Source organism: Megascapheus bottae, chromosome 14 (genome assembly GCF_031878675.1).
Source record: "Megascapheus bottae isolate mThoBot1 chromosome 14, mThoBot2.hap1, whole genome shotgun sequence".
NCBI classification, from domain to species: domain Eukaryota; kingdom Metazoa; phylum Chordata; class Mammalia; order Rodentia; family Geomyidae; genus Megascapheus; species Megascapheus bottae.
Window position 1 is genome coordinate 26,985,704 of NC_143522.1, and position 13,728 is coordinate 26,999,431.

At 47.4% G+C, this 13,728-nt stretch overlaps 1 long non-coding RNA gene across 1 annotated transcript in view; it reads left to right on the plus strand.

Moving 5' to 3' along the window:
- The window catches only part of LOC150054890 (uncharacterized), a 38,951-nt gene that overhangs the window by 22,451 nt on the left and 2,772 nt on the right, over positions 1-13,728 (plus strand). Inside the window, exons 2-3 of the long non-coding RNA XR_016537670.1 lie at positions 9,788-9,873; positions 10,887-11,057. This is a non-coding gene — a long non-coding RNA (uncharacterized LOC150054890). The remainder of the gene's footprint in view (positions 1-9,787; positions 9,874-10,886; positions 11,058-13,728) is intronic.

Here is a 13,728-nt window from a genome sequence, read left to right on the forward strand (position 1 = left end):
GGAAAGGAGGAAAAAGCAAGGAGGGAAGAAGGGAAGAAAACCATCTCACGGAAACAGGAAAACTAGGATTCTCTGTTTACCCCAAACCTTTTCCTATCTTCAGCTTTAATAAGACATGATGGAAGCTGACATTTTTTGCTAGCACCAAGAACTCGCGTCATTTTGCAAACTTCAAGTGGATCTGAAGAAGCACCAAGAGGTAGCCAAGACTTGCTTTGCGCGCAGATGGTGACTGATTAGGTGCCAGTTTGCCAAAAAGCTTGGAATCAGCAGACGGTGGAGGGCAGCTGGCTGAGGCCGCCCATGGGTAAGGCAGGACAGGCTTTCCAGAAGGAAGGCCTGGAGGCCCTGGCCATGCCAGCTTGGTGCAGGTGAGGGACTGCCAGGTCCAGCAGGTGACCTGAGCCTGGGCCTGGCTTAGCCACCTTCTGGGGCTCTGTCCAAGGCAGAACTGCTGCATGTTCTTGGCTTAGGCAGGGACTAACTCAGGCTGGGCCCCCTCGAGGCCACTACATAGCTGTACAGCTTTGGGAAAGCATTGGACTCTAGTTCTTTCTTGGCCAAAGGAAACAATGAGTGTTGTGCAGATGAATAAGACCACACTGTGTGGCTGCACAGTTCTACACGCCCCACAGGTGTCGTGGGGCACCAGAAGGGGAGCATGGAGAACAAGAGCAAATTCCTTGTTCTATGATTGCACTGAGGAAGAAGACTGTTCAGTTACTGAATGTGATATGATTCCAGAGCAGGAGCTGCAAAGATGAGACCTCCCCCCCCACCTCCACCCTTCCCAGCAAGTGCAGGTAGGAAGCACATGACAGAGGGTCAGGGAGGAGGAGGACTTCCGGACCTGAGGAAAGGCAGGCAGGACTGGAGCCTGGACAGGCATACCTGTAACCTTGGCCCGGGCTGGAGCTGGATAGAAGCTCAAGGCTGGAGAGGAGGCCCCTAGGAGGCTACACCTCTGTCCTTGCTTCATGCCAGGGTTCCAGGTGCTGTCCTGGATGTGACAATATAGACACCTGGATCTTCCATATCCAGGACAGAGGCTGATCCAGCCTCTTGGTCAAAGGCAGCTCATGGGTGATGTCTTGAGGTGGGGGGCCTTGAGAACAGCATGCCCAGGCTCCTTCCCCAGCAGGGCTGGACTCCGCCCACAACAGGGATGACTGCAGCAGGACAGGCTCCTCCCCCAACAAACCGGGCTCCCTGGGCAAGCATGCTTGGCAGGGGGAGATGCAGAAACAAGCCTTATCTCCAGCACCCTGCCCAATATGCCTGGCCAATCTGAAAATGGACTTCCCATTATTCTGCCCCCAGCCCTCCCTGCTCCCTACCTGTACAGAGACCATGTGTGCTTCTCCACTGACTGAAGGAATTTGACTTTCCTGAAAGTCAGCATCTGGGTCTGGCGTGCTGTAGTTCTCCTACCACAAGACAGGCATCTCTGTGCTGTTAGTCAGGGAGGTCTGGGCAGGACGTGGTTATGCTCTCTGTTTCCATCTTCTTAGGGCTCCCCCATTCTTGAGGAGGGCTAACTCTTAGGAACTCAGTTACTCAGCTGTGTCTTCAAATCCCCACTCTAGCACCTCCAAGCTGTGTGTCTTCAAACAAGTCTGTGCCTTTCTTCCTTCCATTGTTTTTTTGGTGGGGGGGAGGTGGTAGTTCTAGAGCTTGAACTCACACTCTTGGCTCAGCTTGTTTTTTTTTTCTTTTTTCTTTTGCTAGTTAATTGGAGATAATTGTGGACTTCTCTGCCTGGGCTGGCTTTGAACTTCGATCCTCAGATCTCAGCCACCTAAGCAGATAGGATTACAGGCATGATGGTGCACACATACCATGTAGTTAGGGGAACCCCCACAATAGTGACGATCTGTGTTCTGCGAGTCAGCCTGTGACATCATCATCCCACTGAGACACTGAGGACTCCTCCAGCTGCCCCAGCCCCCAGCTGGTACAGGGACAGAAGCTCCTGGACTCTGCCAGTTCAATCAGTAGCAGAGTTGAGACAGAAGCCCTCCTGCTGGGCCCAATTCTCTAGTGTCCGAGAGAAAGACATTACATCCCCTCCATAGCAGAATCCAACAACAGGTCCCCCTCACTTCCAGCTTCTCAGCCCTGATTCTTTCTTGCACATAAAATGTATCAGTCCTTCTGGGGCCTTCCCTAGTCTGGTGTGAGTTACAGTCTCCTGCCATGTGTGTCTAAGCAAACACTCCAAAGCCGTCACCCCACGGACTTACCTTGACACTGGGCTCAAACCTTGGCAGTAGTAGGGGGTTATAAAGCCAAGTCTTCATTTTCTCCTACATTCTTTCCCTCCATCCCTTGACGTGTCAGAGTCACAACTGCTGCCTCCACTCCCTACACCATATTCCCTCTCCTCCCTCCCTCCTTTCTTACTTTCTCCTTCCTTCCTTCTTCCCTTCTTCCTTCCCCCTTCCTCCTTCCATTTCTCCTCTTATTTCCTGTTTCCTTCCCTCTTCTTTCCTTTCTTATGTTTCCCTTCCTCCCTCCCTCCCTCTCTCCCTCTTTCCTTTCCTTCCTTTTCCCTCCCTCCCTTCCTTTCTTCCTTCCTTCATTTCTTCCTTTGTTTTGTGCTTGTACTGAGGTTTGATCTCAGAGCCTTGAGCTCTCACTTGCCTTTTCCACTCAAGGATGGCTTTGAGCTGCAGCTTTACTTCCGGCTTTTGGCTGGTTAATTGGGGATAAGACTCTCGCCATCTGTTCTGCTTGGGCTGGCTTTGAGCTGTAATCCTCAAGTCTCAGCCTCCTGAACAGCTAGGATTGACTTGGCATAAATGGCATTTGTTGCAGGTACCAAGTGAAGCTAACCATTTCTGTCAGTCTATTCCTTGTGTTAGAGGCTTGCACATCTCTCAAATGACCTGAACCATTCTCAACAAACGCGTGGATGTGGCAGGTGTACAAAGTGCAGAGAGAAGAGTGATAGTGGGGTAATGTTCAAAATTGGTAATTGTGACTTTCAAACCAGCATGGGATCCTCTGGCATGGATTGCCTTGGATTCCGTTGGGTTTTCCTCTTCAGTGATAAGTCTTCCAGATGAATTGCTAGAAATTTCTTGGTAGAGGTGGACTTGGAATCATCATCCAGTCTTATTCTGTTTCCTGGAAGAAAGGTGATATATCTGGTGAACAGCAATTTCAGACCTGAGTTCCCATCACCTGGCAATAGTTCTCTGCTTAGATGGAAACTGGGAGGAAGAGGGACCTGCTTCAGCTATGGTATGTCCTTCTGTCCTCCGGGCCTGGGTTCTCCACTCAACAATAGAGATGACTTGATTCATGCGGATTCATAGTTACGGTGAGTCTTAAAAATGGCAACGTGCTCTGTTCCTGTGACACCTCCAGGAACCAGCTCCAAGCAAACAATCCAAGATGAGGATAAAGATTCATGCCTGCTGGACACTAGTGGCTCACATCTGTAACCCTAGCTACTCAGGAGGCTGAGATCTAATGATTTCTGTTTAGAGACACACAGGGGAAGAAAGTCGGTGAGACTCTGATCTCCAGTTGACCACCAAAGAGCCTAAAGTTGAGCTTAAGTAGCAATGCACTTGTCTTGACCACAAAGGCTCAGGGACAGCATACAGGCCCTGAATTCATGCCCCAGGATTTCAAAACCCCTCCTCCAAGATTTATGCCTGCATAATAGAGAACAAGAAAAGAAAAAGAGGAAGAAAGTTATCTAACAAGGAGCAGCCACTGGCTGAGCTATGAGATCACCACTGATCCAGTGTTGATTTGTAACACATTAGAATATGCTCATGATACAGTATCAAGTGAAGAAAATGGAACAAAAATGTATAAAGAGTTTCAAATGTATAGAAAAAATGTAGCCTTCACAGAAAAAAAAACTGGAAAGAAAACTATCCAATGTTCCAAACTGTCAGCAAAGGCCATTCATTCAGTAACCACAATGATGTGATTGATAATAATTCACTCCACATCAGACATACCAGCCTGGGTCTATTGATGGCTCTTGCATAGCTGTGTTTTGCATAACTTAGAGGAGGAAGAACTTCACTGACTCATGGCTTCAGGATGTTCAGTCTTTGGTTTTGCTTGACCTCATTCATTTGGGCAGAAGATCATGGTGGTAGGTTGTGGTGGTGAAAGAGGTTCTTCACCTCATGGTTGATGGAGAAAGAGAAACTGGGAAGGGGGATAAAAGACAAGATGCCTCCCAGGGCTTGCCCCCCATTAATGTACTTTTTTCAACGTTTCTACAATCTTCCCAGAATAGTACAATTTGCTGAGATGAGATGAGGGGTGGTGGCAGTATTGCATCGTAAAGTCATAACACTGAGATGAGGTAGGCAGAATAAAGTGGGTTCCTTGCTCCAGGGTCTGGGGAAGGGGTAGACAGTGCAACAACAGTAACAAGACAATCACTGAAGATACCCACAATTACAACTTGTGATCCATGCTATTAAGAAGGTCACTTCTGGAGGGTACACGTTCAGGTTTGAATTGAAATATCTCCATAGGCTCATGTGTTGAATACTTGGTCCCCAGCTGGCTTTCCTATATTGAGAGCTTCTGGAAATGTAAGACGTGGGACTTGTCTCAAGGAAGTTCTTCACTGGGAACAATGCCTTGGTAGTGTCTTCTTCTTGGCTACTTCCTTTCTACTTTCTACACTTCCTGTCCCTACACTTCCTATCTCTCTGCACTTCCTGCCTTTTGACACTTCCTGTCCACCATAAGGTGATGAAGGTCCTCCATGACCTGCTGTGCTGTCCACAATATTCTGCCCAAGCATAAGGCTGAGCCACCAAGAATCAAGTCTTTTGAAACCATGAGCAAAACACAGCCTTCTTTTCTTAAGTTCTTATACCAGCAATTTCATCAAAGCAACATACAAGTAACAGTAAGATGAAAGGTGATTATCATGTTTGCTTGGTTTTATAGTTTTTCTGTTCTCATTCTCACCACTTCTCTTTAGATCTTGAGTTCCCAAGAGAGTCTGTCCTGACTTTCTTAATAGAACAAGATTTTTAAAATTATATTTTATTGCCTGGGTGATGTATAGAGGGGTTACGGTTACATTTCATCAGGTAGTGGGTACATTACTTCTTGAACATTGATACTCCTTCCCATGTGTTTCTTCCACTTTCCCTCCCCCCAGAACAAGAGGTTTTTTTTTAACACATACATATATACACATTTGTGCACATGTACATATGTGACCGCACACACACAGAGTATGTGGCTGGTTTCTAATGGTCTCACCAAAAGCAGAGTCCACGAGCTAGCTCTGTGTAGCTTCACAGAAGCTAAATGCATTTCTTATTGATGCTATAACAAGTGATCACATATTCAATTACGAAAGACCACACAGATGTATTTTTCTTCCAGTTCCAGAGGCTACAAGGTACTATGGTTTGAACATGGCTAATCTCCTTTGAAACTTCACTGCCACTATGACTCTGCTGAGAAAAACTTAAGTTGTGGACAGGGATTTATGCCTTTCTCCCTGCACTTGGTTTGTTCTCACTAGAGAGACAGAGTGAGTCTGTCCTTGTGCGTGTCTCTCATTTGCCTTCCTCTTCCTTCCTGCTTTCCATTATCTCATAATATATATGTTATAGGAGACCCTTGCCAGATGCACCATCCAGAACCATGGACCCAAAATAACACCTTTCCTTTATAACTTACCCTGACACACTGATAGCTACAAAAAGTAGAAACTAGAGTCAAGGTTCTGGTAGGACTTTCCCAATGAGAGTCTGAACCTATTTTCTCTCTTTTTCATGTTCTGATGGCTGCTGATAATTCTTGTCTCATTGATCTTCCTCCAGCTTCAAAGGACATACAGCTTCTGCCATCACTCAGAATGGTTTAGCCAAGTCTTCCTAGTTATCCTATAGAGACACCTGTGGTTTTCCTCAGGGGTCACCTAAATTATCTGAGGGCATTGCCCCACCTCAAGGTCCTCACCTTTACCATATCTGCTGAATCCCCTTGTTAATATAAGGGTCATGATATTTGCACCATGCCCCCCCCCCACGCACCCCAGAGACTTCTACTGGCCAGCTAAACCTTGCTGGTCAGTCCCAGAACAGCCTTGCCTAACATGGTTCAGGAATCTATTTTGTTTTCCTGAGGGTGGGAGGAGAAAGAATGACATGTCTGGAAATTAGTTTGTACCATTAGCATTGCTCAAATCTGTGGTAGCTGCCCCCTGCCTCCCCCTTCTTGGATTACTTTGTTATTTTAATGAGTTTGTTGGGTAGTTTGCATTGAAAATGGGAGGGATGTCTGGGTACACATATAAAAAAGAGAGAAAGAGACAGAGGGGAAGGGAGGATTATTGTAAGCAAATTCTGGCATTTCAAACACTCCCGAGCAGTTAAAAACAGTGACATCGGCATGGTGCAGGTTCCTGGCAGAGGCACTTGGTGCTCTGCATCTCCTGGGTGTCATTGGATGTTATTGTTGCCTTGCTAAATATTCATGGATGAATATGTGGAATAAATTCTCTTGTCAATTGACAGAGGGCAAGTAAGTCCTGTCCTTGAGTCTCTCATCTGCATCCTCATTTCTGAAAAACTGTCTATTTGGGCATGAGTGAGTGAGTGAGTGTGTGTGTGTGTGTGTGTGTGTGTGTGTGTGTGTGTGTGCACGCGCATGTGTGCATGCGGCACACAGGAGGGTGGATGCTGTTTGAAGACCAAGAAAAAGTTCCATTTTCAGAGTGACAAAGATGAAGGCCCCTACATTAGTGAGTTTAAAGATGGTGAGTTATAGGGGGGAAGATAAAAGTGGTGATCCTGATCAAGACACAGTGTTCTCACACACTGACATGTTGAATCCAATCCCCTTTGTACAACTACCAAAAGATAATTAAAATAATAAAAAAGAAGGTGAGCTTTGCTTTTGCTACACAACACCTGTGGATTACAAGACTTCTGTACTGGGCTGGGACCCACCCTCCTTATAAAGTCCTCAGAAGTGACCCCTGGAAGTGGCCCTTAGGGGCCCAACTGTCACTGCAAAACTCCTTCAGACTTCAGGAGACTGTGCCCCTTACCTGTTTCTACTTACTGGGACTGCAGCATGGAGATGCAGGGGAAGATCTAGCTCAGTCCTTTGTAGACCATGTTGTCTTCACTTATACTTTCTCCCTTGTCACCCAAAACAAGGTGAGAATGAGCCAGAGCTCTCATGGCCTTTGTTTCTCTGTTTTGGGACTTTTGGGATACAGAGCACCCAGAAAGAGATAAGGAGCACCATGGCGCTCCCTGTTGCGGAGCTGCAAGTTGAGGGGCTGCTGTCTTCCTGCTCTAAGAGCCTACGTAAGGCTTCCTCCTCCCCAGCTCTGCTTTCTGGATTGTGGGCTGGCGATCCTGGGGGCAGCATGATCTTGTGATCATGCACACACTACTGGCCAGAACTTGGTGAGAGGAGTGGGGATTTTCCACACAGTGGTGGAGATACGCTGTTCTCCCATTTACCTGCCAGGTTAGTCTGATTAGAGCCACCATGAGTCTCTAATCAGAGTCTGTTGTCCTTGCTCAGCATTCATTACAGGCCCAGCCCAGGGAGTGGACTCCCAAGCCCCCCTCATGCAGCAGTTGCCCAGCCCAGTGTGGGGAAAAGGCGTGGTGATCTGGTCTTCTCTTGGCGATATATACCCGACCACTGCCAATCTGGTGGTTTTAAACACTTGCTGTCACTTTTGGGAGTCAGAAAGACCAAGGTCAACAGGACTGGGTCCTTCTAAGAGCTCCTGGACCGTGGGGTCCACTCAGATAATCTAGGACGACTTCCACTCTCGATTTCAAGTCACATCTGTGAAGTCCCTCTTGCCCTCGGAGGTGAGATGTTCAGATTCTTGGGATCCATATGTGGCATCTTTGGAGACAATCTTTCAAGACCCTGGCCTCGGGTCAAGTCCAAACCCCATGACCCCGACTCTGAACACCCTCTTGGTGACCCTCCTGCTGCTGCAAGGCTGTGAAGAGTAGGACCTGTGCCCAGACTGGACTTAAGTAGTTGACCTAGTTAGCAGGCTGAAGGAATGGGGCTCCTGAGAGGCGGTGGCAAGACATGCTTAAATTATTTAGCAGTGTGCACATTAGAAGGCCATTACATAAAGTAGCAAATTATAAACACCAACTTCCACAGTAAGGTAATTAAATAAATAATACATGAATGAGGCAAGTGGGCATCTGGGGTGCGGGGAGAGGGGCCGGTGGGCCTTGAGCCCCGGGAGGCAGCATCTGCTGGAGCAGAGGCTGTAAAGATGGCACTGGGGCAGGGCTGGGCTGGGTCTCCCTCCTTCCTGCCCACAGGTGTCCAGGGTCCAGTGTGGTGTGGTAGCTATCAAGGCTAAGCCACTGTGTGTCAGCCTGCAGACCATGGGAGGTCTTTTATAGCCAGTGGGGCCATGTACATTTCAGAGTTTCTCCCTCTGTGGTATGCATGACAGAGCAGAGTACCCTGTACTGCCAGGCTCTGTGGCGCGCATCTATTATCCTAGCTATGGGTGATTCTGAGATTTGGAGGGTTGAGTTTTGCAGCCAGACTATTCCTCAACAAAGTTCCTCCAGATTACATCTCCAATAAACCAGCAACATTCCAAACTGGAGGCGTGGTTCAAAGTGGCCAGGTATCAACTATATTTGCAAGCTGAGTAAATGTGAGGTCTTGAGGTCAAGCCCTGGTACTGGCAATGATCATAATTAATAATAGTGATAATAACATGGTCCTGCATTGTTCTCTGACTCCTCAACTCACAGATCTGCAGTTCTTGAGCACCTAGTACTTTTGCACTGGGTATTTTTGTCAGTTCTAGACCTACAAAAGTCAGGGGAAGCTATGTAATGTGTCAGCTAGGCGCAGATCCGCTCCTGGCATAGGGAAGGTCAGTCCTGTCCCCTGTCCACAGTGCAGACAGAATGGTGTTGACTTCTCATCGCATAGTGGGTTGCTTGTTCTTAGTAAGTAGCCTGGACCCAGGCTCTGCTCTGAGTCCTTGTGTGCTCACTTAGTCACATGCCTGTACAGGGGACACAATAGAGTTACCAGGAAGGCCAGCACTTCAGATGAGGCTCCTGTACCAGGCCCGATGCCAGCCTGAACATCAAAACAGACTTTCACACATGTGCAGGCTTCAAGCCAGCCAGACAAAGCCAAGTTGTTAAGTGACCTTTGGTGAAATCAGGAGAGAGAACAGCCTAACTTTCCAAACAGACCAGATTTAGATGGTATTGATATGGTTTGGATCTAGAAGGTCTCCAGATCCTGTGTGTTAAATGCCTGGTCCCCAGACCATGGTGCTAATAGAAACTGATGGCCCCTTTAAAAGGTGGGGCTTATAGCTGTGAGTCCCCACTGGCCAATGTGCACAAAGTCTGTGAAGGATCACTCCTCCTACTCTTGGAAGCAATGAATGAAGAGCCTGAGAGAGGCTGTGGTGTTCATCCATGAGAGAAAAATCACTGAAGGGTCTCCATTTCCTGTTTGAAGTCCGGAACCCAACTACATTTATGCAAATGGACTCCCAACTTCCCACTGGTAATCAAATCCAGGTTCTCTTTATGGAAACCATTTTACTTGCGGTTTTGTTGTTTACAAAACTCAAGTCTAGATTAACGCATTAGTATTCTTGTGTTTCATCATATTTATGTCAAGAAAACATATTAAATGACAATCAGGAAAAGAAGTGGGGCTTAGTGGGAGGTCATAGGTCTTTGGGGTGTATGCCTGAGAGCCTGCCCTGCCGCGCTCCCCATCTTCCTTTTTTCTTCTTCTGTAGATCTGGCTTGGACTTCAGTCTTTCTACCTGCATCTGCCAAGTACCCTGGTATTTGCTGAGATGGGAGGTCTCACTTTTTTGCCCAGGTGAGCTTTGAACCACACTCTTCCTTCGAATGGGTGGGAATCCTGGCCCCTACACACCCATCAACACACAGGCAGGTGGAATCAAGGAGGTGGAGGGGTAGAAGGGCGGACTTCGCACTTCTAACAAGGAACAAGGAAATGGAGAAGCTGAAAAATGAACACATGCAGTGAAGGAAGGGACAGAGAAACCTGGGATATTGTAATGATGGTTATATACTGGACACACACACACAGCTATGTATATCCATATCACTATATATCTATATCTGTAGATCATATACATGATAGATAAATAAGTATATAACAATATCTATCTGTCATAGACGAGTATAATTGTGGTGAGAATGTTATGAGTTTCCCAGGACTTGCTGGGTACCAGCTTTTCTCTCTGACCTGGGCCTCAGGCAGAGTGGTAGATCTGTGATCATTTGGTCCCTGCAGACAAGAAGGCAGGTGACAGAGGCAGAGGAAGGGCCTCCAGCAGCGAGGGCTGCACCATTCAGACCCACGGGGATTGATTGATTGCTTGATCACTTGTGTGTAGTGTTGTTCTTCAGGCCCCTGGGGGACCCTTGCATGAATGCACAGAGGCATCTTAGACCCAACATGCAGGAAATGGCCTTTGCATTTTGGCTGCTTCCGGCAGCCTCTGCATCCTGCTTCTTTCTCCCTATGGAAAATTAGGCTTTGTATTTGTTCCGATTTCCCCCTCCACCAGCTTGTCTCTCCCTCTCCATCACCCACTGGAGCTCGTAGAAATCACAGAGTACTCAAGACCCAGCTCTTCCTGGCTAGTTCTTCAATGCATAGGCAGAGAAATGAAATCTGTTCTGTAATGAGATTTTCCTCGATGTCATGTTCCCCAGCTACTCCTCCCAGATTTCCTCCGTGCTGTGACCCTGGCCCTTGCTTACGTTGTATTTCACTCATGAGGGTATTTGGGAAGCACCTTACCTTTATAGTGATCTGTATTACAAGGAAAGCTTTCCATGTGGCTCTACTACTTGCCAAAGGTGACAGCAAGATTTGCGAGGCAATTTGAAAGGCGCTCACCATCGGGCTCTCAGTGCTGCTTATGAGTAAAGTTCAGCCAGATCATCTCCATCAGAAGATCAAGACTCACAGCGAAATCAAAGGTCACAACCTTGGCGCTCAGTTTGCTTGGATGTTGCTTCCGTACACAGGTGAGATTCTCTTAGCAATGGCTGCATATCATGTTTAATAAACACTTTCTGGCTATTACTGAACAGGGCACTCAAAAAACAATCCCTCTCAAAGTCTCGTGAGCTCTCTTCATCTATGGGCTAACACGATGTGGGGTCAGAGGGGTCCTGGCAGAAGAGACACATGGGGCCATAGGAAGCAGGTGGGCCAGCAGTCAGCTGAGGAGAGACATTTTCAGTGTTTCTGGTTTTGTGTTTGGGGGCATTTTTTTGTTTTTTGTTTTTTTGCTTTGAAAATGAAACAAACGTGTTGGCCTTCCTGAGGCCTTCAAGGACCAGCTAGAGAATGGAAAGAAATAGTCTTGGCTCACAACATCTCAGAGACCTGAGGAATCTGTGCAGAACGAGTTCGAAGAATTCCATTGTCCAACTTCCCCACTGGATGGATTAGGAGATGAAGGAGCCCAGATAAGAGGCTGTCTATGACTCATGGTCACGTGAGGATGACACGGTCCAGAGCCCAAGCCCTCACCCTCTTATTCTGGTTACTTATCTCAGTAGACAGACATAATTGTACTACTGATGTATTTTGTGCAAATACATAATTAGAGCAAAAGGCAAAGTCTCCCCCACCCTCCCCACGGTATCCCAACTCCTCCTTCTCCTTCCCCTTGGCCATAGCCATCTGACATTGGAAGCAAGATTCAGCTGTGCCTCAATCATAGATCATGAGGGAAGGTGATTATTCTGATCACCCAACTGTGGAATCATAGGTGCTCATGCCATTCTCAAAGTTTAGCATCCTTTTTTCCTCTCACTCTCCCTCCTTTCCTCTCCACTTCCCTCCTTCCTTCCTTTCTTCTCTGCCTTTCCTTCCTTTGAAGGACTGGGCTTGAACTCAGGGCCTCATAGTCTTGCTTAGATTTTTTTTTTCCTTTCAAGTCTGATGCTCTACCACTGGAGATACTCCTCTGCTTTCCACTTCTACTTCCCAGTTTTGTTGCTAGTTCACTGGAGGTAAGAATTTCTTGGATTTGTCTGCCCCTACTGGCTTTGAACTATCATCCTCAGATCTCAACCTCCTGAGTAGCTAGGATCACAGGCGTGAGCCGTCAGTGCTCCGCTCAGGTGTCTCTTCTTTCATTGATGTGTGTAGTCTGTAGGGTTGAGGCTAATGTTTAGAAGAGGAGCCATACTGTCAGGTCAGGTCAAAACCAATCAGTGGTGTGTGCAGAGGAACCCTGGATGATAAACCCTTCTGTAATGTGTACATTCCCTTAGAACCACCAATTCCATTGCTAGGAAATTATTGCAAGGACATAAGCAGAAAAGTAGGCAAAGACAAAATATAACAGAGGTGTTTACTGCTGTTCTTCTTACAATACTGAAAAGTCTAAAACAGTAAGTCCTCGCTGCCAAGGAGAGAGAAACCCACAAAGAGAAAATGCTTGGGTGGATTCTAGTCCAGGTGTTTCCAGCAGACAGGATGGGGAGGCTGAGCCCTGACAGTGTTGGGGACTGGAGGAGAGCTTGGGGTTTGAGTCAGAAAAAAGTTGCCTTTAGGAGACTTCAGGAGCCTGGCTAGATCTGTTATGCAAAACCCAGGGAGCTCTTGAGCCTGGGCCAGGCATGGGTGCAGGCTGTCCAGGCTGTCATTTGAAGAATGCATTTCTGGTGTGATACAGCCAGTGGCTCACACCTGTATTTTCTAGCTGCTCAGTAGGCTGAAATCTGAAGACTGAGTTTGAATCCAGCCCAGGCAGGAGAGACCTTGAGATTCTCATCTCCAATTAACTACCAGTAGTCTGGAAGTGGAGCTGTGGCTCAATTGGTAGACTACTAAGTAGCCTTGAGCCCAAAAGTTCAGAGACAGTGCCCAGACCTGAGTTCAAAACCTAGTACATGCACACACGGGCACACACACACACAGGCACACACACACACACACACACACACACACACACACACACAAATTCATTTCTGACTTCAGCATTAAATGCACTGAGTTACTGAAACCTGTGCAGAACCGGTTGGAGATGGGGCTGTGCTAGAGGCGACATGGGAGGAGCTGCTTGTCTGTGCTAGGCTCTGGGCTCCTGGTTCCCCAGGGTCCCCCAGCTTGCATGGGGTGCAGAAGTGCGGGTCATTTATACTCCCCTGGTATTTAGCACACGAAGAGGAGTAATTGCCCTGGCAGTGTCCTGGCTGAATTCCAATTTGGGTGATTACATTCTGCCTACTTAAAATTCCCCTCTCCGGTATCCATGATACAAGCAATTCTTCAAACCCTCTCCTGGTGGGGGGTTTAAAGACAGGAACCAGCCTAGCCTCCTATAATGCCTGCTAAATAGGTGCACCCCAGAAGTAGTTTCCTTTCAATGGGGAAGGGGGAGGGGATTCCCCACTGGAATAAATTTATCAAACATGTTGGGATTTTCCAGAAAGCCACCCTTTAAGAAGGGGAGGTGGAGGTAGAGGTGCTGAGAATGGAGGATAGCTCTGTCCAGAGGTTCTTTTAGGGGTGATCAGCATGCTATCCAGGCCAGCCAGACCCGAAGGGCTTGGGATTCCAGCTCCCAGATCCTCTGTCCTGTGCCAAGCGTAACATCACCCAGTTCAGCCACCTTCCTTCCCATACTGTTGGGGATGATGTATGCACACAGCTAGAGAATCTAAATTATTCTACACATCA